The sequence below is a fragment of the Felis catus genome, chromosome B1 (assembly GCF_018350175.1).
Source record: "Felis catus isolate Fca126 chromosome B1, F.catus_Fca126_mat1.0, whole genome shotgun sequence".
Taxonomy (NCBI): Eukaryota; Metazoa; Chordata; class Mammalia; order Carnivora; family Felidae; genus Felis; species Felis catus.
In genome coordinates this window covers 182,722,967-182,748,853 of record NC_058371.1, presented here as the reverse complement: position 1 = coordinate 182,748,853, position 25,887 = coordinate 182,722,967, and positions in this window count along the sequence as shown.

Here is a 25,887-nt window from a genome sequence, read left to right as displayed (position 1 = left end):
TTTCTTAACACGTGGATGTTAGCCCCTGCTGACTTCACAAAAAATGTCATTTGTTGCGAACATTGTAAGTCATTAATTATGAGCGCTGAAAGCCCTTTGGTAGGACAAAGGATGCTGTATTGAAACAAATAATTTGATTTCTTCATTTATTTATTTATTTGTTTTAGTTTTGCCAAAGTAATTTCTACCCACAATGTGGGGCTCAAATTCACAACCCTGGGACTGAGTCTCATGCTGTACTGATTTAACCAGCCAGGCTTCCCACAAATAACTTGTCTTGTACAAATAATATCTCTATTGCATAAAAGCAGCCTGGTATTTGAACTTAAATTCTACTCAACTTAGGCAAAATAATCTCCTTGAGATCAGTTCAGATATCTGATAACAGCTGTTATACTGAGTGCCAGCATGCAGATATGCTAACTGCAGATATGTTATGGTATTTATCTAGCAGTGCTTAAAATAGAGCGAAGTAAGGGCATTATAAAATGGGTATATTTATTGTTGGTGTAGATGAATTAGCGAATTCCTATTCTTAGGAAAATGCCAGGATAGTTATTAGATATTGGCTCAATTAAAATGTTTTACAGGAGAGGAATTGAGGAATAGTGTGGGCAGTGAGACTGAAAGTTGTGATGTTTGAATTAATCGTTTTAATGTTTTATCTTTCTAGCTTTGTCTTAAAAGGAAGAGTCATTTCTTAACATACAGGTGCTATGGTAGATTACATGAGTTTTTTGTTCTAACTTTGCTGAGAGAATTAAATTCATGCTAAAATGCAGTATTCTTACTCCGTTTGCAAAATGAGGAATTACATTAAGAAAATCCAATTAATAAAAACACTGGTCTTGCCTACGGAGTCATCAGTGTAGATAACTTTCCTGTTCCTTTTTTATCCTTTTTTTATCCTTTTTTAAGCTTGATATCCATAATATACCAGTTTTCACAACTTATTCATCAGCAAAAGAAATTTTGACTGCAAATGATACTTTTTCTGATATTTCATATAAGTTCTCACATATTGCATCAGTAGAAATCTAATTTAAATTAAAACTTTTTTTAAAAATATCATTTTTTCTGAGAAAGTAATTGTCAAATATAATTCCAAAGAGTTAAATTCAGAAAACAAATTAAAAAAAAAAACCTTACTGCAAGTATAAAGAATTTTTTTACAGTAGATTAAATTGATGATGGAATACTTGAAAGTATCCAAAAATTTAGTCCATGTTAGTCTTGTCTGTTACCATTAAATGTTTCATAAAACTATGTACTTCCAGTCATTTACACTGTTGATTTTATTCAGGGAAATTTTTCCTTGCCATAATTTCTGTTCACATTATTTACATGTTTCGCTTGAATTTGTTGAGTGCGATTTTGGATTTAATGTTTTCCCAATTAGAATTCCTTACTTAAATCTTTGGTGAGGTGATTCATGCTGACAATGCACTTTAAAAATATGCTTAACCTTTTAAAGAATATTTTGCCTTTAATATTTAGTATTTGCTTCTAGTTTGTTTGTTTTTGGTGCATTTACTAGCTTTCTTTATGGTGCACAAGATGAGGTTTTAAACCATTTCCAATGTTTTCTTAATATTAAGGGACGAATAACTTGAGTGAATTTTTGTCTTTATCATTTGCTAACACATTTAAATCACTGTATTAGTTTCCTATGGCTGCCGTAACAAAATACCATAGACTGAGTGGCTTAAATAACAAATTTATTTTCTCACAGTGCTAGAGGCTAGAAGTCCGAGATCATGATGTGGGGAAGGTTTGGTTTCTCCCGAGGCTTCTCTTGTTGGCTTGAAGATGATTACCTCTTCGCTATGACCTTGCAGGCCTTTTCTCTGTGCACACACATGTCTGTGTCCCAAACTTTTCCTATAAGGACACCAGTCACATTGCATCATGCATCATTTTGAACTCATTTTACCCTAGTACCTCTTTGCAGACCCTATAGCTAAATAGAGTCACATCTGAGGTACAAGAAATTAGGACCTTAGCATATGAATTTGGGGGTGACAGCATTCAGTCCGTAATGATCACCCACCATAAAACCTGGTCTGTCCTTTAAAATATTCACGAGATCATGAGGCGCCTGGGTGGCTCAGTCAGTTGAGCGTCCGACTTAGGCTCAGGTCGCGATCTCACGGCTCATGAGTTCGAGCCCTGCATTGGGCTCTGTGCTGACAGCTCAGAGCCTGGATCCTGCTTCCGATTCTGTGTTTCCCTCTCTCTCTGCCCCTGACCCACTCGCATTCTGTCTCTCTCAAAAATAAATAAACATTGAAAAAATAAAATAAAATATTCACAAGATCAAATTACTTTTATATGCCTGAATAGTGTTGATTTACTTGTTTTGAAAGTGCTGGCAGATGATTCTGAGGAGGATTTGTCAATTCTGCAGGAACAATCTGAATGTTGTATGAAGCTTCCCACTGAATCTTATCAAATATTACTGACTATGTTCATTCCACAACAGTAAAATCAATGGGTACATAGTGAATCTCTTAGAGAAAGGAATAGTAAGACTATAGCTAAAGGAAGTTTAATGGTATTAAGTAGAAAATATGAGAAAAGAAGGAGTATACAATGTAACTAAAAAATTACAATTATTTTTATGACTCTAGGTAACTGTTTCTGCTTTGGAAGAACTCTTGAGAAGTGTTCCATTTTCAAAGCAAGTTAGATTTTCCAGATCCCCTTTTTCTCTGTTGTAACATTTTATACCTCCAGAAGAGGAATCATCTTTTTGAACATTGTACATTTTATTTATATTTTTTGTAAATGCTTTTGTAAGGTTTATTTTTATTTTTGAGAGACAGAGAGAGACCCGGCATGAGCTGGGGAGGGGCAAAGAGAGAGGGAGACAGAGAATCTGAAGCAGGCTCCAGGCGCTGAGCTGTTAGCACAGAGCCCGATGCGGGGCTCGAACCCATGAACCGTGAGTGAGTTCATGAACTGAGCTGAAGTCGGACGTCTAACCTACAGAGCCACCAAGGAGCCCCGGACATTGTACATTTTATATCTTACAGTAATGTCTATTTTGATATCCAAATAAGTCTTAATTTTTTTTCCTTTTTTTTTTTCTGGGCTATAACTACTTTTTTGAGTGAATTGAAGAACACTGCTTTAAAATAAAACAGGCTTCTTTAATAAAAACTGTAAATCTTTAAAATTTGTTCTTGATGTTAAAAGCAGCTTAATTTTTGATGTGCTTTATTGCAATGGTACTTAAATTGTGGTCTGAAGCTTATCCTGTCCCTGAAATGTGTACGGATCAGCAACAAGAGAAGTGCAGAATTTGAGAGTGAAGAGGAAACCTCAAGAAACGTTTATAAGCTTTGAGCAGGTTAATATTATCTTTTGTTTTCTACTAATAAAAATTGGGGAGTTGTATTTTGAATTCTTTCTAGTTTTATTTTATTTTGAAAGCAATTCCTTTTTATCTTTCTTTTGGATTTCACAAAAATGCAAGTTTGTGAAGAACTGAAAATTACAAACAAAGCAAAAGGGAACCAAAAAAAAAAAAAATGTAACCTTTAACACAAGGAGTATGAACAGCACTGTTCTCTGGGTTAGGGGTAAAAGCTCTAGATATAATTCAGGCAGGCCTGAACTTGACCCTACTCTCCCTCCCACTCAAAAGTGATTGGGATTTTAGGCAGGCTACTTACAACCTCTGACTGTGTGTTCTCACCTTTCAAGTGACGATCATAGCAGAATATTAGAATTTCATCTTACAAAGCACATAGGCTTCAGACCACACTATTTCAGCCTTAGTACTATGGACATTTTGGGCCAACTAATTCTTTGCTTTTAACATTCCCTGTTAACAGAGGCCTGTGGCTAGTTTTCGAGCTGGCCCCGTACACAGCGGATAAGTAGAAACTGAAGAAAGAGGCAGGCCACTCCAGACTAGCAGGTGACAATCTTAATACGCAAGGGAAAATGAGTAGATCTCTGCACCTGTCTGCCAAATATTAAAAGTTTTGTATGGAGACCTTCACTAGGTTCAGTCATGAACACCATCCAGATGGTCTCAACACCACATTTCTATCTCAGGGCTGTATTTTGGGGACAGCTTCTGGAAATGGGAAAGGCAAGCAGAACACACATTCCAAGAATAAGGGAGGGGTAGAGACCCCCCCCCCCCAATTGTCTGGGTCCAGCCTGAGGGGTCAACTGGAGGTCACATCTTCTTGACCTCCTCCAACATTTCACCCCTCGTGACTGGCTCTTAACAATCTCACGTGACTCTTTCTTCCGTAATATGCCCTGAAAATTCAGCCGGGCATTTCCCTAGCATCATGGCGGCTCATTGGGGGTCTAAGGTGAAGGCAGGTATCACAGCAATAATACAGGCACAGGCAAGAGAAGTCATAGGTTAAGATAACAGTCCCAAAAATTAGTCATAACTTTTTCCACGAAAAGCCTCGTGATCTAAACCATGGATTTCCTAAGTGCCCTAAGCTGAAGATGAGATCTCTCACAGCATTCATATGTGTCTTTATGTGGTTTTAAAAAGATGACACATTGGGGCGCCTGGGTGGCTTGGTCAGTTAAGCGTCAGACTTCGGCTCAGGTCATGATCTCACGGTCTGTGGGTTCAAGCCCCGCGTTGGGCTCTGTGCTGACAGCTCAGAGCCTGGAGCCTGTTTCAGATTCTGTGTCTCCCTCTCTCTGTGACCCTCCCCCGTTCACGTTCTGTCTCTCTCTGTCCCAAAAATAAATAAACGTTAAAAAGAAAAATTAAAAAAAATAAATAAAAAAGATGACACATTAACAGACTCATCAGGTGTGAACACACAACATTCTGTCTGGGTGACGGCACAAATGCTTCCTTTCAAGGCAATAGGAATGTCCAAGGCCTTTTTATTTTGGAGGAGAGCTGTTCCCATTAGAGGCATTTCAGTTTTCGGTAAGGACAGACTACTGGCTATCATTCAAGGCTTGCTGGGTGAATTTAGCAAGGGCTATAACATCCTCCAGGCCAATCGAGGGAATAAAGACAACAGCCAAATGATTATACTACTGGGAAACAGACGGTATCCACTGGGCCTTGAGCAGAGGGAGGTTGGCAGCTGTAGGAACTTGACCTGGTTGTGCATACCGTACTTATTGGCTAGGGGAGGCAGCTTTGTCAGGGACGGGAAGATGGACTAGGGGTGGGATATGCCAGACTGGAACCCCCACCTTCTTCCCTCTTTTAATGGCGTGTGTTCCATGCCAGGTATAATGTGTTTCAATGGCTCCAGCTTATAACAGAACAGCAGGATAACAATGGCGAGTGAGTAGTTGTCTTTACCCCCGGGTGAAGTAACTCACCCATCCGAGCAGTGTTTATTCCAGTACATAATTCCTTTCCCAGGCATAACGGGACTTGGTGTTCTCAGCAGCGTAGCATACTGAACCGTGGTGATGGTCAGGGCGGTGGCTGTTTCCCGAGACTTCCATACCTTTACCGTATTGGGTGCCTCAGCAGGGGTCTCCAAGTCTGGCATGTGGGCCACTGGGACCTACTGGTTGATCATTTAAACATATTAAAGCCTGGGACAGTACATTACTTGGTTAAGGTAATTTTACCTGTTAGCAATCTTTTTTTTTTAAATTTTTTTAATGTTTTTATTTATTTTTGAGACAGAGAGACACAGAGCATGAGCAGGGGAGGGGCAGAGAGAGAGGGAGACACAGAATCTGAAGCAGGCTCCAGGCTCCGAGCTGTCAGCACAGAGCCCGACGTGAGGCTCGAACTCACGGACCGCAAGATCGTGACCTGAGCGGAAGTCGGATGCTCAACCGACTGAGCCACCCAGGCGCCCCTACGTGTTAGTAATCTAATCTGCTGTTCTAATATTCTATATTTCTTTTCTACCAACCCTTCTGTTTAGAGGGGAAATCGAACCTCCATTTAACGTCATATGCTTTAAAAAAAAATTTTTTTTAATGTTTTATTTATTGTTGAGAGACAGAGAGAGACAGAGCGTGAGCAGGTGGAGCAAAGAGAGAGGGAGACACAGAATTCAAAGCAGGCTCCGGGCTCTGAGCTGTCAGCACGGAGCCCGACACAGGGCTCGCACCCACGAACTGTGAGATCATGACCTGAGCTGAAGTCGGATGCTTAACCGACTGAGCCACCCAGGTGCCCCTAATATCATATGCTTTTACCCAGTGTTGCACATCATGACCTTTGGAATGTGACCCCTGATTACTGTCTATTCAATGAGGGTATCCATACATAGTGCTCAGTTTTTCTAATCCCCTCCTAGTGATGGCCTGTTTGGCAGGGCAAAAAGGGGAAGCTTGGGTTAGGCCAGATGCAGTGTCCACACAAAACAGGGTATATCTAGAATACTCGCTCAGAAAAAGGGGGCCGATACAATCAATTTCTCTATTTCTCATTAGTTAAGAACTCTGGTGGATGGCCCCAGACTTCTTTGGCAGTTGCCATGGGCGTTGTTTAAACATATGACGTGCTGTGACTGCATTAAACAAGCCACTGTATTTTAAGGACAATCTGGTATCCTTGGCAATATGCCATCCCACCCTGGTGTCATGGTGGCCACTCTCACTACCCAGTCTGTAGTATCTACTAAACGGTCAGTTGTTAGGACTTGTGCCTGAGCACATCGGCTCCTTGACTGCTGGGGAGGACCAGCGCCTTATCAGCCAGGATGCGGAAGACAGAGAGGACTGCCTCAAGCTTTTACAAGCAAACCCAAATGTCTCTCTGCACATCCTGACCCCTCAAGGGCCCATTAACAAATCATCCACCTCTCAGCTTCCCATTGTCCAAATCATAGGGTTAATCTCTTTAGAACAGCCCAACTGTCAGTGCAAAGAGTTAATGGTCGGAGCTCATGAGTGATCACTGGCCAAACCCTCCAAGTTCAGCCCATTGGCTGCTGTGGTTCATTTCCTTCCGAGCTGCTCTCCTGGAGGGGCGCCATACTTTTGGGAACTGTTGCTCTATGAGGTCATATTGGGTTTCTGCCCCCTCTAGAGCTGAGACCAAAAAGGAAGTGGCTGGGGCCACCCTCCCCTTGGTCACTTCTGCCACAGTGCCTGACCCATTCCTTCTGGAGTCATACACCTGTGACTCAAATGGGAGCCTTGTTTGGGAGATGCCTCAAACTGTAATCTACTTCATTAGTATTTTTGCCTTTTCAAAAGTGGTTTCCTGCTCTGGTCCACAGTCCCACATGTGTCCTTTCTATATCATGCAGCACAGGGGATGGAAGCACTGTGCCAGGTGGGGGATAAAAGTCCCCCAAAGCCCTCAAATCCCTACAAAGGTTTGTATCTCCTTTATATTTGTAGGGATTGGTTCAGCTTACATCTTACCAAAGATAACTTCTGAGACAAACATGTCCCCTACCCATCCAAACAGTTCCCAAAACACTATGGCAGTTCCTAGACCATAAATTTTCTGTGGGTTCCCTACTCATTTTCTCCCTTGCAGATACTCCAACAAAGGCTACAAAGTACCCTTCAGCAAAGATGAGTCTTCATATGTCAGCATTATATCATCTACGAAGGGGCCCATTTTACTGCTGTGGGAAGGAGGACAGGAATAGGTCTTGGGACAACATCCTGTGACATATTGTGGGGGGTTATGAAGACAACCTTGGGGAATCTCTTGAATGGTTTATTATTATACCACCCACATGAAGGCAAATTGATCTTAGTTATTAAAAACCTATATTTGCCAAAGTCTTTTTAAGGAATCTCCTTGAAAATGAAGCACTTTGGTAGGAATATTTTTGGCCAAACTATCAGAGTAAAACAATAACTATCTGTAAATGACAAAAGACTTAACAATGGCCATGGGTAAAGGTTTGATGAGAGTTCATTATAATGCAGCCAAGGGGTGCCTGGGTGGCTCAGTCTGTTGAGCATCCCACCCTTGATTTCAGCTCAGGTCATGATTCCACAATCATAGGATCAAGTCCCATGTGGGGCTCTTCTCTAGGCATGGAACCTGCTTGAGATTCTCTCTCCCTCTCCTCCTTTCTCTCTCTCTCTCTAAAATAATAATAATAACAATAATTATTAATAATAACACAATTGAGAAAGGAATTTGGTTAATTATGTGACATATATTTAAAAATTATGACTGATAGGGCACCTGGGTGGCTCAGTTGGTTGAGCATCCGACTTTGGCTCAGGTCATGATCTCAAGGTTTGTGAGTTCGAGCCCCACATTGGGCTCCGTGCTGACAGCTCAGAGCCTGGAGCCTGCTTCGGATTCTGTGTCTCCCTCTGTCTCTCTGCCCCTCCCCTGCTTGCATTCTGTGTCTCCCTCCTTCAAAAATAAATAAACATTAAAAAAATATGACTGACAAAACCGTACCAGGAAAGATTAGACTTTTGAGAATTTCATACAAATATATGCTACCTCCAAATTTAACATCACTTCTTATTTGAGAATGCTTCTTATGAAATTCAACATATACAAAAAAGTAACATAGTTTTTAAAAACTTAGATCTTTTAATAGAGGAAACACAGGTTTTTGGTTTTTTGGGGTTTTGGCTTTGTTTTGTTTTTTGTTTGTTTGTTTAAGTAACCAAAGACCTGATAAAGACAAAACATAGGTCTTTGTTTTCTAGGCAAATTATATTAAAGTAAGGAAAACGTTTTGTTTGAAATTTCTTATTTTGGGGTTTTCCAGTGGGGTGGGGGGCCACCAAATGTGGGGTGGCCTGATTAGATGGAAGCCCGTAGTACAGAAGTTAAATAATTCACCCGAGGCAGAAGGAGGGAGAGAGTTTATTGACCACATGACCAGAGAGCAGATGGCAGAAAGCAAAGCAGAGACTGCCTGAGGAAGGCAGTGGTGGGGGCTGCAGTTACAGGGGGGAGGTGAGGCGATATGGGGGGCTGTAGTTAAAGGGGGAGAGGTGAGGAGGTGGGTCCCCTAATGGCCTGTTTGTATTCAGCCAGATGATTACTGTGGGCCCTTCTACCCTACTCAGTGTCCATTGTTCAAGTTGGTTGCCTAAACGTGGCTTTTACACTTATTAAGAGCACACCAATAATTTTTAAAAATTTTGTCTTTTTAACAGAAAGAAAATCAAATTCTAATTTTGCATCAGTATACTTTTGATATTCAAATTCCCCTCTTTTTTTCTTTTTAACTTAAATTCATCCATTTCAGTCTTAGCTTGACTATTCATAAAATATCTTGCTCAATATTCACTTTCCATAAATCTATAACTTTCTGTATGTATTTAGCTTTTGTCTTGTCTTTCTTTTTAAATCTGGGAACAGGGGTGCCGGAGTGGCTCAGTCGGCTGGGCGTCTGACTTCGGCTTGGGTCATGATCACATGGTTTATGGGTTCAAGCCCCGTGTGGGGCTCTGTGCTGACAGCTCAGAGCCTGGAGCCTGTTTTGGATTCTGTGTTTCCCTCTCTCTGTGTGCCTCTCCCTGGCTCATGCTCTGTCTCTCTCTCTTTCAGAAATAAACATTGAAGAAAAATTTAAAAATAAATCAATAAATCGATAAATAAATCTTGGAACAATCATTGTATTTTAGAACAAAATTACTTTATTTTTTCCTTTACCAAAACACACACACACATATGCACACACACACACAAAACAAATAAAAATATGTCCTTCATAGCTTTCCTTATCCAAAACAAACAAACAAAAGCACATTCTATTTGTCTTACCTACATTTTATATATAGTCATTTTCTTTCACCCTTATTATTTCTAGCTGTTTTGTAAAAACCTTAGCTTGTTTCCAAATCAATTTTGGCAATACACTTTGAAAAGAGAAAAACATCACGTGCACACAACATGCATCCATAGACATTCATAAATATACATAAATAAACAGAAATCCCGAACGTAAGGGAAGGGAAACAAAAATAATATAAAAACAGGGAGGGGGACAACACAGAGGAGACTCATAAATATGGAGAACAAACTGAGGGTTGCTGGAGGGGTTGTGGGAGCGGGGTTGGGCTAAATGGGTAAAGGGCAAGGAATCTACTCCTGAAATCATTGTTTCACTATATGCTAACTAATTTGGATGCAAATTTTTAAAAAATAAAAAAATTAATTAAAAAAAAAAAAACAGCCATGAATCAGTCATCCGCTTCTGTGGCTAAAGCTTTTTACTGGTACTTGTGATCTTATGGAGACTGTGGAGGAGCTTTTGGGCAAAAGAACTACAGCAGTTTGTATTTTAAATGGTTCCCTGCTACCTTTTTTTTTTTTTTTTTGCTTCAGTTTCTCTGAGCAACGTTTTAGTTATCTCCCAGGTGTTTAATTTGTTTAATTTCAAAGACATGGTAAGATTACAACTTCAAGGAAGGAGAAAGAATGTGAGTTTTCTCCGAAGCATTCGGAGTAATTGTTATTTAAATTTTTCTTTTGTGGTAGGGGTCAAATAACACAGGGAATTTTGTCCATTTCCTCATCCCTTATCAACACATACTCCTTTCTCATTCTTACCACTTTTTCAGAGATTCCACCTCTTGGCATCCTAATCAGACTTTGTCACACGCCCCCAGATCTTAATCTAAGGCATTCGGTGCCTTTCCAGCTTCACAAAATGGCACACAGAGTTCTCTGAATGGTTATCCTGCTCTCCCACCCTGTCTTCTAGCCCAGGAGCTAGCAGAATAGTAAGTCACCCAACCATCCTCAATCTCAGCTCTTCTTTTAACGTTCTAACTTAAGTTTCAGCCTCCAGTTGAAAATTTGTGTCCAGCTGAACTGCCCATTGTGGTAGCCATTCGTCTGCCTTCTTTGCCACAGTGTATTATGTACAATTTCTCAAACAAGCACATTAGACCAACTGGCCTATTCAGGATGGCCCCCAGGTTCTCACAGTGGTCCACAAACATGTAACATACAGGCCACCCCTCCCCACATAGAGTTTGATGGCCGATTTGGGATTGTCCACCTTTCCAAGACTCATTTCTTCACTCTCCCGCCTGGCTCCCCAAGTGTTGCTTTGCAAACTGTCCCCATACACAGAGGACAAGGAGAGATCAAAGGAAGAGGCAGACCACTTCAGATTGGCGGGTGGCAATTTTAACAAGCAAAGGAACTGACAAGGTTTGTCTTTGTGGCAATAAGACCTCTGCACCTGCCTGCCAAATCTGGAAAAGTTTATATAGAGGACTTCACGGGGTTTAGTAATGTATACCCTCCAGAAAGTCTCAACACCACATTTCTATCTCAAAGCTGCATAGTTGAGGCAGCTTCTGAGAATGGGAAAGGCCAGCAAAATGCACATTCCAAGGACAGGGGTGGGGATGAGGAAAGTCCAGTTGCCCGGGGTCCAGCTTGTGAGTCAACCAGCAGTCATATCTTCTCGAAGACCTCCTCCAGCATTTGTCCAGGGCATTGTAGGGTATTCAGCAGTGTCCCTGACCTCTACCCATTAGATGCCAATGATCGCCCTTTGAATCTTGACAACTGAAGATGGCTCCAGATGTTGCCAAATGTCCTGGGTGGTCGGGGGGGTGATGGTGGTGATGAATTGCCCTCAGTTGAGGACCACAATCTAATCTCACTACAAAAAGAAAAATTTACATATGATTAATCTAACTCTCGTAGGTGTCTTAAATGTGGACATTGTGGTGAAAATCAACACACTGTATGTATCTTAATAACTCCACCACAGCCATTTTTTTCTTTCAGCATTAATTACACTGGTGTTTTATTCTTTTAAAAGTAAAACATTTAACTGCTGCACTTTTTGACTGAGTAGTAGATGAAAATTGATTTACGTTTATAATCATGTTATATATGTACATATATCTACACACACTTATATGTATATATACACATTATGTACTCATATACCCAAAAACACCCACATAAATACATCGTATAGTGTGCATTGTAATAAAATCATATATAAGTTACATATGTTATGATGTGATGTAAGAAGATATAATTTACTGAGGGAACAACAAAATCGCTTTTCTAATTACTTCTCATAGGGTTGTGTTGTTCAATACAGTAGACACTATCCACATGTTGGTCACTCGAAATGCGTCTAGTTTGGATAAAAATATGTAGTTTATGAAAAATAAATACTGGGTTTTGATGATGTAGTATGAAAAAAAGAATGTAAATTTTTTCAGTCATTTTTAAATCAATCTTACCAAAAAATGGATGAAGACATTCCTTTGTATATTGAGCACATTGACTGAAATGATTACAAAGGATATATGCCGGCAGAGACAAGGGTAGTTTTATTGCTTTTCTGAATTTTCTTCTAAACTTATTACAAAGAGGTACTAATAAAAACAAAGAAACAAATGTCATCTTTTTCAACTGAGATTCTCTCTGAGAGAATTAAATGGTGTAATGCCCTAAGCACTCAACATATGTAATTAATTGGCTGTTTTTCTATGCATCTAGAATAGTACAAGTTGTGTAACCGCTTTGGGGAATTAAAAAAAAAATAGTGACTCCATTATGTTCCATGTTATTATTCATTGTTCAAATGAGGACTTTGGGTACACATTTCTGTATTTGAATATTTGTCTTTGTTTGTTTATGGGATTAGGCTTTAACAGAGAAACTTCTCAAAGTAACCAAGAACCAAAGACAATGTAATTGCTTGGTTTATTAATCAGAAGAAATAAACACAGCATTTTGCTTATAATTGTCATAGAATCAATCATGAAATCTAGAAATAATTCAAGGAAAAGGTAAGAACAATATATATACCAAGGAGATAAAAGACCAGACATCAGAAACATTCAAGAGCATCGAACTGAGGTTGCAAAGAAGAAACAGAATTGGAGAGAACAAAGCAAAAATGTGAAAATAAAGTAACAGTGAAGCTCAGAGATAGCCTCTGGAGGACATTTAAAAATCCCACATTAACATTTAATGTTACTCAGTATATGAATAAAAGTACTATAGCCTATAGGGGCAATTATTGTAAGAACAAGCTGAGTTTGACTCTTCTCCACTCTCTAAAGGTATTATTTTGCTCTCAGTAGTGTCACATTAAAAGGAATACCAAACAATACATTGTATCCACTTGAGGAAAGGGATTTTGTAATTTTAGCACATGACAAGCTGAGGTAGTGTGAATTCCTATAAAGTCAACATCGATCTATACAGAAATAGAACCCCAAGCTTGCAACAGTGGAAAGCATGTATTTTAATATGCATCCTAAGAAGAAGAATATGGACAAGATAAAAACATTAAAGGAGGAAATAGAGGCTTATAGATAATTTTAACAATAAGTTCCAGGACAATAAGGCTTAGAAAAACAGCCAATCATGTTTTTTTAATGAACTCAGAATTATTGCATTCTACTGTAGCCATATATATAACGTAGTATAATTGTTTATTTTAACGAGAAAGGTAACAAAGTATCCATAGTTCATTAGGTTATGCATCCATTAAAAATATTTACTGAACTCCTAATATACTCCAGGCACTTGACTAGGCATTTCAGTGGTGATAGAAAAGGTCTCTATCTTCATGGAACTTCTAATCAGGTATGTTACAGATAAAGAACAGAAAGAAGAATAGCATTTACCATCATTCAGGTTATTATAAATACTTAAAAGAATAAGGACATGGTATAAAGGGATAGAAAGTAACGTAGACCTGTTTAGATTGTTTGATTAAGGAAAAGTTCAAGGAGACAATGATTAGAGAGGGACCTGAATAAAATAACTAAATGGATATCTGAGAAATATTTGAGAAAAATGTAAAGCATATGAAAGCCTGGGGTAAGATTATTTTAGGAAGAAAAAATTACAAATGCAAAGCCTTTGAGGAGAAAATAAAATTGTCACATTTGATGCATGGTAAAGAGTCCAGAGTGGCTGGGCTGGACTGGGCTTAGGAAGGAATACTAAGTAGGAGATTATTTAAAATATGTATGCAACTAAAGCACAATCTATAAAAACTAATAATAATAAAGATCGCAAAACTAGATTACATTAAAATAAAAAAAAATTAACTCTGTAAGGAAAAAAGAAACACCTTAAAAAAAAATAAGCCACAGACTAGGAGAAAATATTTTCAAAAGACATATCTAATACAGGACTATTATCCAAATTATACAAAGAATGTTTAAAAACCAACAATAAGAGGGGCACATGGGTGGCTCAGTCAATGAACCATCTGATTCTTAATTTTGGCTCAGGTCATGCGCTCACCGCCAGTATCTGGCTCTGCACTGGTAGCACGGAACCTGCCTGGGATTCGCTCTCTCTCCCTCTCTCCCTCTGCCCCTCCCCCACTAGCTCTCTATAAATATAAATAAACAAACTTAAAACAATCAACCAGAAGAAAAACAACCCAATTAAGACGTGCATCAAAGACCAATGGACACGTCACCAGAGAAGACAGATAGATGGGAAATAAGTATGTGAAAAGATACTCGACGTCATACGTTGTTAGGCGAATGCAAGTCAACCCAACAAGGAGATATCGCTATCGCTACACATCTATTAGAATGGCCAAAAGCAAAACACTGACCACACCAAATGCCAGCAAGCACGTGGAGCAATAGGCACTTTCACCCACGGCCGCTGGGAATACAAAATGTAGCAGCCATTTTGGAAGACGGTCTGGAGATTTCTCACAAAATGAAACACACACTTGCCCTGTGCTCCAGCCACACTTCTTTTTTTTTTTTTTTTAATTTTTTTTAATGTTTATTTATTTTTGAGACAGAGAGAGACAGAGCATGAACGGGGGAGGGTCAGAGAGAGGGAGACACAGAATCTGAAACAGGCTCCAGGCTCTGAGCGGTCAGCACAGAGCCTGACGCGGGGCTCGAACTCACGGACCGTGAGATCATGACCTGAGCCGAAGTTGGCCGCCCAACGGACTGAGCCATCCAGGCGCCCCCAGCCACACTTCTTAATATTTACCCAGAGTTGAGATAATCCACACAGGGATGTTTATACCAGCTTTATTCATAAGTGCTAGCAGTTGGAAGCAACCAAGATGTCTTTCATTAAATGAATGGATAAATAGCCAGTGGTGCATGCAGACAATGGAATATTATTGAATACTAAAATTCAATGAGCTATTAAGCCATGAAAAGCCATAGAGAAGTCTTAAATCCCTATCAAGTGAAAGAAGTGAATCTGAAAAGGCTACAACATAATGTATGATTCCAACTATATGATATTCTGGAAAAAGCAAAACTGTGGAGACAGCCAACATACCAGTGTTTAGGAGGAGGAAGAATGAAAAGATGGAGCACAGAGGATTTTTAGAGCAATGAAACTTATATGTGAGACTGTAATGATGGATACATGTCATTATACATTTGTCCAAATCCATGGAGTGTACAATGCGAAGAGGGAACCCTAATGTAAACTATGGACTTTGAACGGTTATGATATGTTGCCTTGGGTTCGTCAGTTGTAACGAATGTACCACTCTTGTGAGGGATGTTAAGAATGGAGAAAGCTCTGTGTGTGTGTGTGTGTGTGTGTGTGTGTGTGTGTGTGTGAGGGTGGGGACATATGGGAATATCTCTGTACCTTCCTCTGCATTTTTGCTGTGTATCTAAAACTGCTCCAAAAATAAACTCTATTCTGGAGTTAATTCTATACTGGAATTAAACTAAAAAACTTAAAAGAAATAAGCAAAATAAAACCAAAAAACCCCACAAAAATAAACTCTATTAAAAATATGGAGGCAGAAACCGATCTAGTAGGATCCTAAAACAATGACAAGAGTCTTCATTATGGTTCTAAATGTGAAAGAAAGTCTCTGAAGAGCTATGGACACAAATGTGACATCATCAATATTGAGGATAGAGAGAAGGGGGAGGAATGGAAAGGAGAAAGACTACTTAAAAAGCTGTGGCATATACCCAACTAATTGATGATGGTTATTTGCTTAAGGCTGGTTTTGATGGAGGTAATAAAAAGTGGTAATAAGAAGGGATGTAGAAAGAAATCAAAGATGACTTACAAGATTTCCATTTCCAACAATGATGTCAATGTCATTTGCAACATTGAGATGAGGAATATTTGGAAGAAGGAGGGAATCAATGGATGGCTTTGGACGAGTTAAGTTAGATATGCCTAATGGAGTTGTCAAGAGAGAGTTGTATATATCAGTCATCTCAGAAGTCGGGGTTTGAGATAAAAACGGAATCATTGTTAGAGAGATGCCTTTAATACCATTGGACTGGATCAACTCAGCTAGATATAATGTAGGAAGAGAAGAAGGGAAAAGTTAAACCAAATACTTAATGGTCCTGGATGAAGGCAAAACTAGTAAAGAGTACTATATTAAAAGAAGAAGAAAACTGGGAATATGTGGCATTCTCAAAACCTAGTAAACTTAGCAATTCAAAAGGAGGAAGGCTCAGTTGTGTCAAACCTGCTGAGGAAGTTTGAGGCTTGATAATTGACCATATGTTGAATTTGTTAAGTCAGAATTTGCTTTAGGTCTTTTTTTAAGGTTTATTTATTTAGAGAAAGAAAGAGAGGGAGTGAGAGCACAAGTAGGGGAGGGGCAGAGAGAGAGGGAGAGAGGATCCCAAGAAGGCTCCACGCTGTCAGCATGGAGTCCAATGAGGGGCATGAACTCACGAACCGTGAGGTCACGACCTAAGCCAAAATCAAGTCAGACCCTGAACAGACTGAGCCCCCGCAGGTGCCCCAGAATTTCCCTTAGACCTTGACAAGAATATTTTCAAAGGGTTGAAAGTCTAAATAAAAGTCTGAATAAAGAGAACTGAAGACAGAATGTAAAGAAAAAAGTAGAAAATGCAGCAGTCAATAACTTTGGGTCAGTGACTGGAGGAAATGAGAGGAATCAAAGAAATTTCTTTTTAACAAGACAATGGAGCATGCCTACAGTCTGACAAGATAGGAAATTTATAATGTAGGAAAGAAGCATATGACTACAGAAAAATCCTTGGATTGCAAATGAGGGAAAACATGTTGAGCACCATTGGTGGGGTTGACCTTAGATAATAATAGGGACCATTCATCAGTTCAAGAGTCAGAAAGCCAGAGTATGTACGAGCAGATGGAAGCAATCTTGTGTTTTCTCAGCAGAAGGTCAAGGACAGAGGGTGTTATTGATGGTTTGAGAAAAGAGTAGAAAATGTGAATTTTTCCTTTCTGAGAATGAAAGCACAAACTGGGAAACAGCATAAGGAAGCTAGGGGGTTCTGAGGGCTCAGCTGATCTCTGGACTCAGGCACATTGGTTAAGTATTAGTGGGGATGGTAACTTATTTTCATGGATCCGTGAAGTTGAACATGAATTCGGATGAATTACTTTGGCTTTGCTTTAAATTTAGGTAAAATATTCATCAGTCATTGAAAAGAATAGTCTGACCTAGGGAAAAATGTTCACCCTCTCTATATGGCTCATCTGTATATTGGGCAAATGTTATCTGTCTTATGGGATAATTGTGAGAAGTAAATGGTGTAAAACATTTAGCACAGTACTTGACAGAAGTAAGCATACATCCCTTGCAAGTTATCGTTATTGTTATTGTTTCTTTCATAAAAGCATAAATAACCAGCTACTTTGTATGGTCCAGGTACTTGGAATTCAATGAAAGTATAGTTGCCAGGGATGCAACTGGCATTAATAAGCAGAAAACTTGCCCATGATGTTTCAACCAGATAGGGGCTTATTTTTTCAATCAGCATGATGACAGTCAAGGTCCAGCTCAACTGTACAAGAATGCAATCAGAAACAAACGTTCCTTCCATTTTCATACTGCCATCTGCACAAATGGCTTTTGTCCTCAGAGTTTCAAGATGGCTACTATATAAAAAGGCTCTGTATCAGAGTTCTAAACAAGAAGATGAGGGAAATATACAGTATGAATGGCTAAAGTATGGGTCAGCTGAGTTTGAGTGTGTGTGTGTGTATGTGTGTGTGTGAACGATGTTGTTGCCTTTCTCTTCCTTCTCATTGGCTTGAACTTCAGAAGACACACAAGGTAACCTGCAGCGCTATGTTATTAGGATAGACTATCCTCTAAATAAAATGAGAGTTCTCTTTTTAAAGAAGCATAGAATGCATATTTGTTAGGCAGCTAACTGCCTATGGCAGAGGATCAAGATAACTTCTTTCTTTTGGAAAAGCCCATTGTTTAATAGAGGAGACACATGCATAAACCTGAATTCACAAAAGAAATGTGTACAGGGCTGGGCAGAGAACAAAAATGATGGAATGGATTGGATGGTGATTAGAGAGCGCATATCACGACTAAACATGGCAAGAATTTCCTAGCCGTAATAGACTGATACCATGAGATCTGTGGCCTCAAAGTACTTAGCTCTTTCAACACAAGCCCGCATCTTGATTTTATGTTAATTTTTCCTTTTGTTTTTTTTTTTAGAATCATACCTTGATTATTATTTTTTTTTATTGAGCAGATCAAATAAAAAGTGTCTATGGCCTGGAATCCATACAATTCACCTCTGACTTGTACATTTTGATACCTTAAATTATAATACAGGCTTCCACGGGAATATAAGCAAAAGCAATAGGGTAGCCTCATGGCCAAAGGAACTCATTGTGAAGGACGTTGTTTTCACTTAACATCGCACGAAATTCAATGTGCCATAGAATCATAAATCTGTGCAGTGGAAGGGACCTAAGAAATGATCTAATGCAACTTCTTTATTTTATACGTGAAGAAATTGCAACCCCGAGAAATAACGTTGCTCGCAAGGCTACAAAACAAAGCTCGAGAAGCCAGGTTTCCTGCACCAGGACTCTTTCTACCTCCGCCTGCAGCTTCATACAAGTCAGACAGAGGAGTGAGTTGAAACTGACAAGGCGATTGACCTAGTCCACTGGGCTTGTGATGCAGAAATAATAGATAATGTTTTAAACACTCCTGTCAATTCACCACGGTGATAATGCCAGGGAAGCAGAAGAGCTTCTAGAGATTGTGAAAATAACTCAGTTGAAGGCTATTTCACAGCCTCTGAGTCAATAATTAATTCTGCCAACAGGTAGTCGTGTTATCCTTCTCTGAAGGTCATGCGTTTGCTCATCTTTTATTAAGATTTTTTGAGAAAGAAACAAATGACCCCAAATAAGCTCACATCAAGGACTTTCTTAAAATAGTTGAGCATTTGCATTGGGTTGTTTTCAAATAATCCTATCTCTGAGTGAATCTGTATCCAAATCTGTAGAAAAATACAATATTGGAGGTATTTGAGTCTCTTTGAAAACGTTTTTTTAAATCTCAATTTTCTAAGGATCCACTATTACCGTCAGATAAATTATATTTACTTTACTGGGTTTGCTCAAGTAGGGATAGCTAGCGTAAGGGTATCAGAATGCCTTAAATTGAAAGAAAGAAAAAAAAAGAAAGAAAGAAAGAAAGAAGAAAGAAAGAAAGAAAGAAAGAAAGAAAGAAAGAAAGAGAAAACTGCTTTCAGGAATTGATTATTTAAAAAGCATCAATTCAGAATGCCTCATTTTTAGAATGTTTCAGGTTACTCTTATGTATAATTTCATCCACTTAAACAACCTACTAGGGTTCAATGATAAGAAATGTATCTCCATATTTGCTTTTTTTTTTTAACATGGTGAGTTTTGCCCTTAAACGTATTGGGGGCGGGGGAGGTGGAGAATACCTGGTAATTCGTTAAATAGATACTCCTCTGTTTAGGCTAAATGTTCATTTCCTATTCATTCCCTAACTCTGTTGGAGCCTGTGCTCTTTTGTGTTTTTCAATTTAATTGTTTTTTAGTTCATCTCTTTTCAACCTTGTTCTTTACATGTTACTAACACTGCTACAATTTGAGAGTTCATTTTTTTTTCCCTCTATAATTCTCCCAATTTGCTAGGCACAGCACCACCTAAACCATCCTAAGCAGATGTATATATAGCTGCCTTTTTTTTTTTAACTCTCCAGGGAAGAAGACTCCATAAACTCCCTTGGCAACCAATTCTAGTGTTTAATGGAACATGTCCATTCATCTATAATAATATTTGTAATTATACAGCACATTTCTTCTGAGTAGCTCTTGGCACTTTAAAATAGTATTTCAATCCCCAAGACATTCCTAGAAGTTGGTGGTAAGCTCCATTATGCTCCTAGAGGGCATAAACAACGTCTTTATACATGTTATATTCAGTGCTCAGGACATTGTGAAGATTTTAGAAATGTTTAATAATCAGAATAGTAATTTTACAGATGGATGAATTGAGAGAAAGTGAATTTAACTCCTCTCCTAGTGCCCACGATGGGGAAAACTTTTGAAAATTTCAGACTCCCACACACTGAAGGCTACAAGAATCTTCCATAAGATTCTGTTCTGTTTTTGATGCTTTGATTAGAAATGATACAGATACGGTTATGTATCTTAAAAGAAGAAATATTCCTGTTCAGGCAATCTCTACACAATCTGATATTATTCAGTGAGCTATTATGAGTTTAAACTTTGGAGACCAGTAAACTGTGAATGACATAAGCTTCATCATTTGGTATTCCTTTTCTCAAGGGACCTACTGGCTACATTGTTTCCCCATTATATATTTTATTTTATATATGGGACAAACCCTCTCTAAATAGAGTTCTGAAGTTTTCAAACTTTGCCAGTTAAAATATTCCTGATTTGCATCTCAAGTCATCTGGGCCCTGGCAATTCTCAATAATGCTATTAAATAAATGCATTAGAATTTCCCAATATGTACTGGATCATGAACTAAATTTGCATTTTAGAACATTTTGAGAGCATGATGGTTTAGCTCAAGAGTAAACAGAAACATTTCAGGAAAAATGTCATTGGTCTATGGGAAGAAATATTTTTGGATAACTAATTTCCTTAGAGCCATTCCATTGTAATTCAATGTAATACTTGAAATATATCGTGTAAATGACTATCTACCCAATATTTGAGTAGGAAAAATCATATGGAGCTGTATTCATTAATTTAGAAGCCTAGATTTCATTAGAGATTAAATTTTACTACATTACTAAGATCAGTAGCCTGGAAGCCTTGTTGTGCTCAAAAGAACCGGTTGAGGTCTAAAGTAGGTATTTTGTGGGACTTCAATGACTCAGATCATGTGAATGGTAAACAAGTCTACTGGCTAATTTTCCTTATACACGGATATCATGTTTTCAAAAGCAGATGGTCTCAGCCAATTCTGAAAACAGCTCCGAACCGGAGATGTTCATATTTGACCAGATTGTCCTCAACTGTTTGAAAATGTAAGATTCAATCTGACGGGCATGTGGGTGAATGAGTGCATTTAGATGAAATAAAAATAGGGGAGGGACAAAGAGAGAAAACAGAGATCGAGACAGAGAGACGGAGGGAGAGACAGAGCACATTTGAGCGCTCATTCCCACAGGCTGAGTTTTTAGACTGTTGGCCGAGATGTAAACAGACCTACTTTTACCATCTGTCTGGGGAGCATATGTTCTAAAGCTTTTAAGTAACTTTTTAAAGGAGATTCTGTTACCGAATGGAAAATATGATTTCACTCAGACCTGTCGCCATATATACAATGAAGTATCAGAGATTCTTACAGAGACACAGGAAAGAAGAGTTTCTTAGAGACAGCGTCAAAAAGACACTGTATAGGAAGGTCACATTTGTCATCTTCATGCAACTGGCAGCCGTGTGACGTAGGCGATCCTTGGAAGGGTTGGCTTTAGTGCCCGGTGCATCGAAACTCTGATGGTGGTGAAAATAGTGTAAAATGTCAGGAATCAAACCGAAAAGAATTAGAGAAAATAACAATGCAATGTATAATTTTTTAAACACCGGAATTATTTACTTTTAAATATAAAATGATAACTGTGGGCATAACCCTCGTTTAAGGTGTCAGCGTTAGCACGAATATATTAATAAAGTATTAATACAAGTAAAAGACAAAGGAGCCTTTATCATCATGTTATTGAGCGAGAAGACCGAGCCTGACATATAAACAAACTTCTCATATCTAATGACTAGATTTCAGGGAGAAAAGTACATGCTGTGTGACATATCAAAGTTCACGCTGCAACAAATCTTTCACTTTTTTAGACCTACTTCGAGGTGGGTCACTGAATATTCATTCCACATAAAGAGATGTACATATTAGCAAAACGTAATTTATAATATAAGATAGAATACCTATAGGCTTCAGCAATAAAATCTAGCCTATTTCACTAATTCGATTTCTCCTTTGAAATATCTGAGCCACCTACACATGTCAGTGACATGGTACTCGCTCCTATAAATTGAAATGGTAGGAGTTGAACTTGCGGGGATATTATTCAAATAATGGGATGCAGGTGTAAATGGAAGCATTCCATCTGATTGACAATCTTGGTGCTGTGAGGAGAAAGGTGAGCTGTCTGCTCTGACACTAATGAACTATTTGAATAAATAGATTCTCTGTGTGCAATGCAAAGCATGTTGTTTTAAGATTATATTCATAATTAGATGCTGCTAATAATATGGGGCAATTTTATATACATTGCCTAGGGCACATCGAATAAATAATGAGCTCAGAAATAAGTTTCAAGTATCAGACGGTGACGTTCATCACAAATGCCATTTCTATTACTTTCAATCTTATGACCTTGGCTAAATGGCTTAGCCCAATTGAACTTTGACCTAGTATCTGAAAAATGGGAATAAAAAGTCTTGACTTATAGGGTTGTTATAAAGATGATGCAGATAGTATTGAAAAAAAAAGTAAATAGTCTTGTGTCTACGGCATAGTAACTGTTCTATAAATGGTAGTTATTTATTAATAAAACTCTTGGAGAAAATATCGAGAACACATGATTGTAAAATATTTCTTTATGCTGTAAACACTGCACTAATAGTAAGTTTTGTAAGATAAAACTTCTTCGGTGAGACTCAGAGTTTATATATTTATAATTGATTTTACACAATACTATATATAATAATAGTAGGCATTGCAGATAAAAATCCATGCCTCCAAAATTCCCATTAACAATCCCACAAAAACTAAATTTGGAGAATTTGAAACAGGTCTGCAGAATGTCCTCTTAAAATGATCACGATAATGATAAAATGAATTATGTCTTTTATATGAATATTGTTTTATATTAAACATTTTTAATGTTTATTTGTTTTTGAGACAATGTGAGAGACACAGTGCAAGCACTGGAGGGGCAGACAGAGGGAGACACAGAATCTGAAGCGGGCTTTAGGCTCCAAGCTGTCAGCCCAGAGCCCGACGCGGGGCTCGAACTCACAAACTGTGAAATCATGACCTGAGCCGAAGTCGGAAGCTTAACCGACTGAGCCACTTAGGCGCCCCAATTGTTTTATATTTTCGAAGGCCCTTAAATATGGTAATTTTATCCTTTTTTTAATGTATGTGGTTTAGAAGGCATACTTTAAAGGCATTATTTTTTTTAAAGACAATATTTTAAAGAAGGTGGTTAATGTAACCAAATGACCAAGTAGAAGAGCAGTGACCAGACTCCTGTGTCACATCCTGTGTGTGTAAAGAACTTGGCGACAATATTAGGTTTATTGATTCACTGGTTTGTAAAGTTTTTGGTTGGTTTATTAACTAATTTAGTAATTCAACAAACATGTACCAGGTGACTTCTTTGTTTAAGGTTTTATGATGCAGGCCAATGAGGAAAGTGACAAGGTATAAGTGAAACTATAAAGGGAAGCACAGCGTTAGTAGAGAAGGATTTAAGAAGCATATGGAGAAAACGCATTCTTTTCTCTTGTTGAAAGTGCTGCTCAGGTACAATGTGAATATTACGAATTGGAGCCACTATATCATGTTACTAAGTTCTGGCTTAATTCCGCAATCTTTTCGTTCCACCTCAAGAGGCTGAAAGTGTTTTCCTTAGGTTGATGTTTTATTTTAAAAAAATTTCAGTCTCTATCCTAGCCATTCCAAGGGAAAACTCTGGAATGCTTGGTTTCCTAAATCATCCTATTTCCTGAGCCATTTGGGGTTCCAATCCTTCTCAGCATTTTCTACAGCACACAGGATACCCCTGTAGCAGCACTTCTGGGTCTAGTGCCTCCCCTAGACAGTAAATTCCTTGAAAGTCAAGGCTATGTCTTATTCATATCCACATTCACAGAGTTGATCACAGTGGGAACCAATTCAGTATAATAGGAGAATGGTAATGACAAATAGCAAAGTCATTATTAACGAACACAAGTCTTCACATTTCTCTATGGCCACTTCTGATCTTTGTTTCCTTAGATAAATTAAACTACTTTTAGTACATGTCCCTTCAATATTTTTTCTCATGCTTTTCTAATATCTTATTAGGGTTTTTTTATGAATAAATGGTTGGCTGAATGAATTAGTGAATATGCTTGCACCCCTTACACAAAATAGAGTTTGCTAGAGGCCATTTCATACTTTTTTTTAAAATGTGTATTTATTTTGAGAGAGAGAGAGAGAGAGATAGAGAGAGAGAGAGAGAGAGAGAGAGAGAGAACCAGCAGGGGAGGGACAGAGAGAAAATCCCAAGCTGAGCATGGAGCCTGATTGCAAGGCCCGATCTCAGGAACCATGAGATCATGTCCTAAGCCAAAGTCAAGAGTGAGTGGGACGCTTAATCCACTGAGCCACCCAGGCACCCCTGGTAGAGGCCATTTCAAAACTCAGAAACAAAAACCAAACAACAAACAATCAAACAAACAGGGAATCCTAAAGATGCAAAAATTTTATGTGGGTAAGTGGAAGGAGTTGTCATCTGGCTTTTAGAAGAGTTGGGGAGCCGGTTATTAGACTTTGTTCCTTTGTACCAACACCCCGTTGACTTTCCTGGTGCCTTTCTCCCTGATTTCTTTGACTGTTTTCTTGTGGTAATTGTTTTCGTTTTGTGTGTGTGTTTCCTGGGACCCTGGCTTTTGGAATTTTTGGCATATGAAGACTGGGTTGGGGAAGTCATACTTCTATCTAGAATCCTTCAATTAATTCCACTATTGCTGGGCCCATGTCTTACTTTCAGTGTGTACAACATCCAGAATATCAGAGGACCACCTCTTTAGGGCTGGAGAGAGCTCAGGAGCTCCTTCCTTTGTATCCGGCGCCTCTGAGTTTTAACTGGTATTAATCAGTTGCATGAGTTATCAGTGTTCTACCACCTGTGTCTTCAATAAATTTCAGTTTCTTAAAATCTCTTGGACATGGATCCTTCTACACTTTTAGTTCCCTCTGCTCTGATAGTTTTATACTTTTTAGTATCAGTGACATTGGTTTATTATCATGGTAATGGGTCTTGGGAGCTAGAAAAGTCAAACACCTTTTCTGCTCAATTTTACATATTATTTTAGAATCCCTACCATTCCTCAATATTTTTTAAACCTTTGTTCAACCTTTGGAACATGTGGAGGGATCACAGATATTAGATTGAACATAGAACAGGCAATTTATCAATACTCGGATCACAACAGAGAATCTTATTTAGAACTTTTCTCAAAGCTGTTTGGCTGTTGGTACTGAGACATTAGTCGTCATTATGCACAGTATGGGCAGAAGGAATTTGCATGGATAGAGTACAAGTGAAATTATTTGTGAGTTACTTTTTCTATCTTTCATATTGACCAAATTATTCCCAGATCTCTTTCTTGCTTCATTTTTCTTTAATAATTTTCCCAATCATACAAGTTCTTGGCAGGTGTATTAAAAAGCATGAAATGCAGATAATGAAATAAATCCTAGGGTCCTGGAAATAACACAATGCTCTACACTGTTTTTGTTTTTGTTTTTGTTTTAGAGTTTCAACTGATTTGGACCATTTTCAGGAGATCCAAATTCCTGATCTTAAGATTGGAGACCAACCTGTGGTTGCAGAGTGAAATTTGCCCTTTTTATACCACAGAAATTGTTTGTGGCTAACAAAATGCTTGCTTTTGTGTGTGTTTGTTTTTAGTTTACTGCCAAAATCTCAATCTACTTCACTGGGAAGGAGACCAAT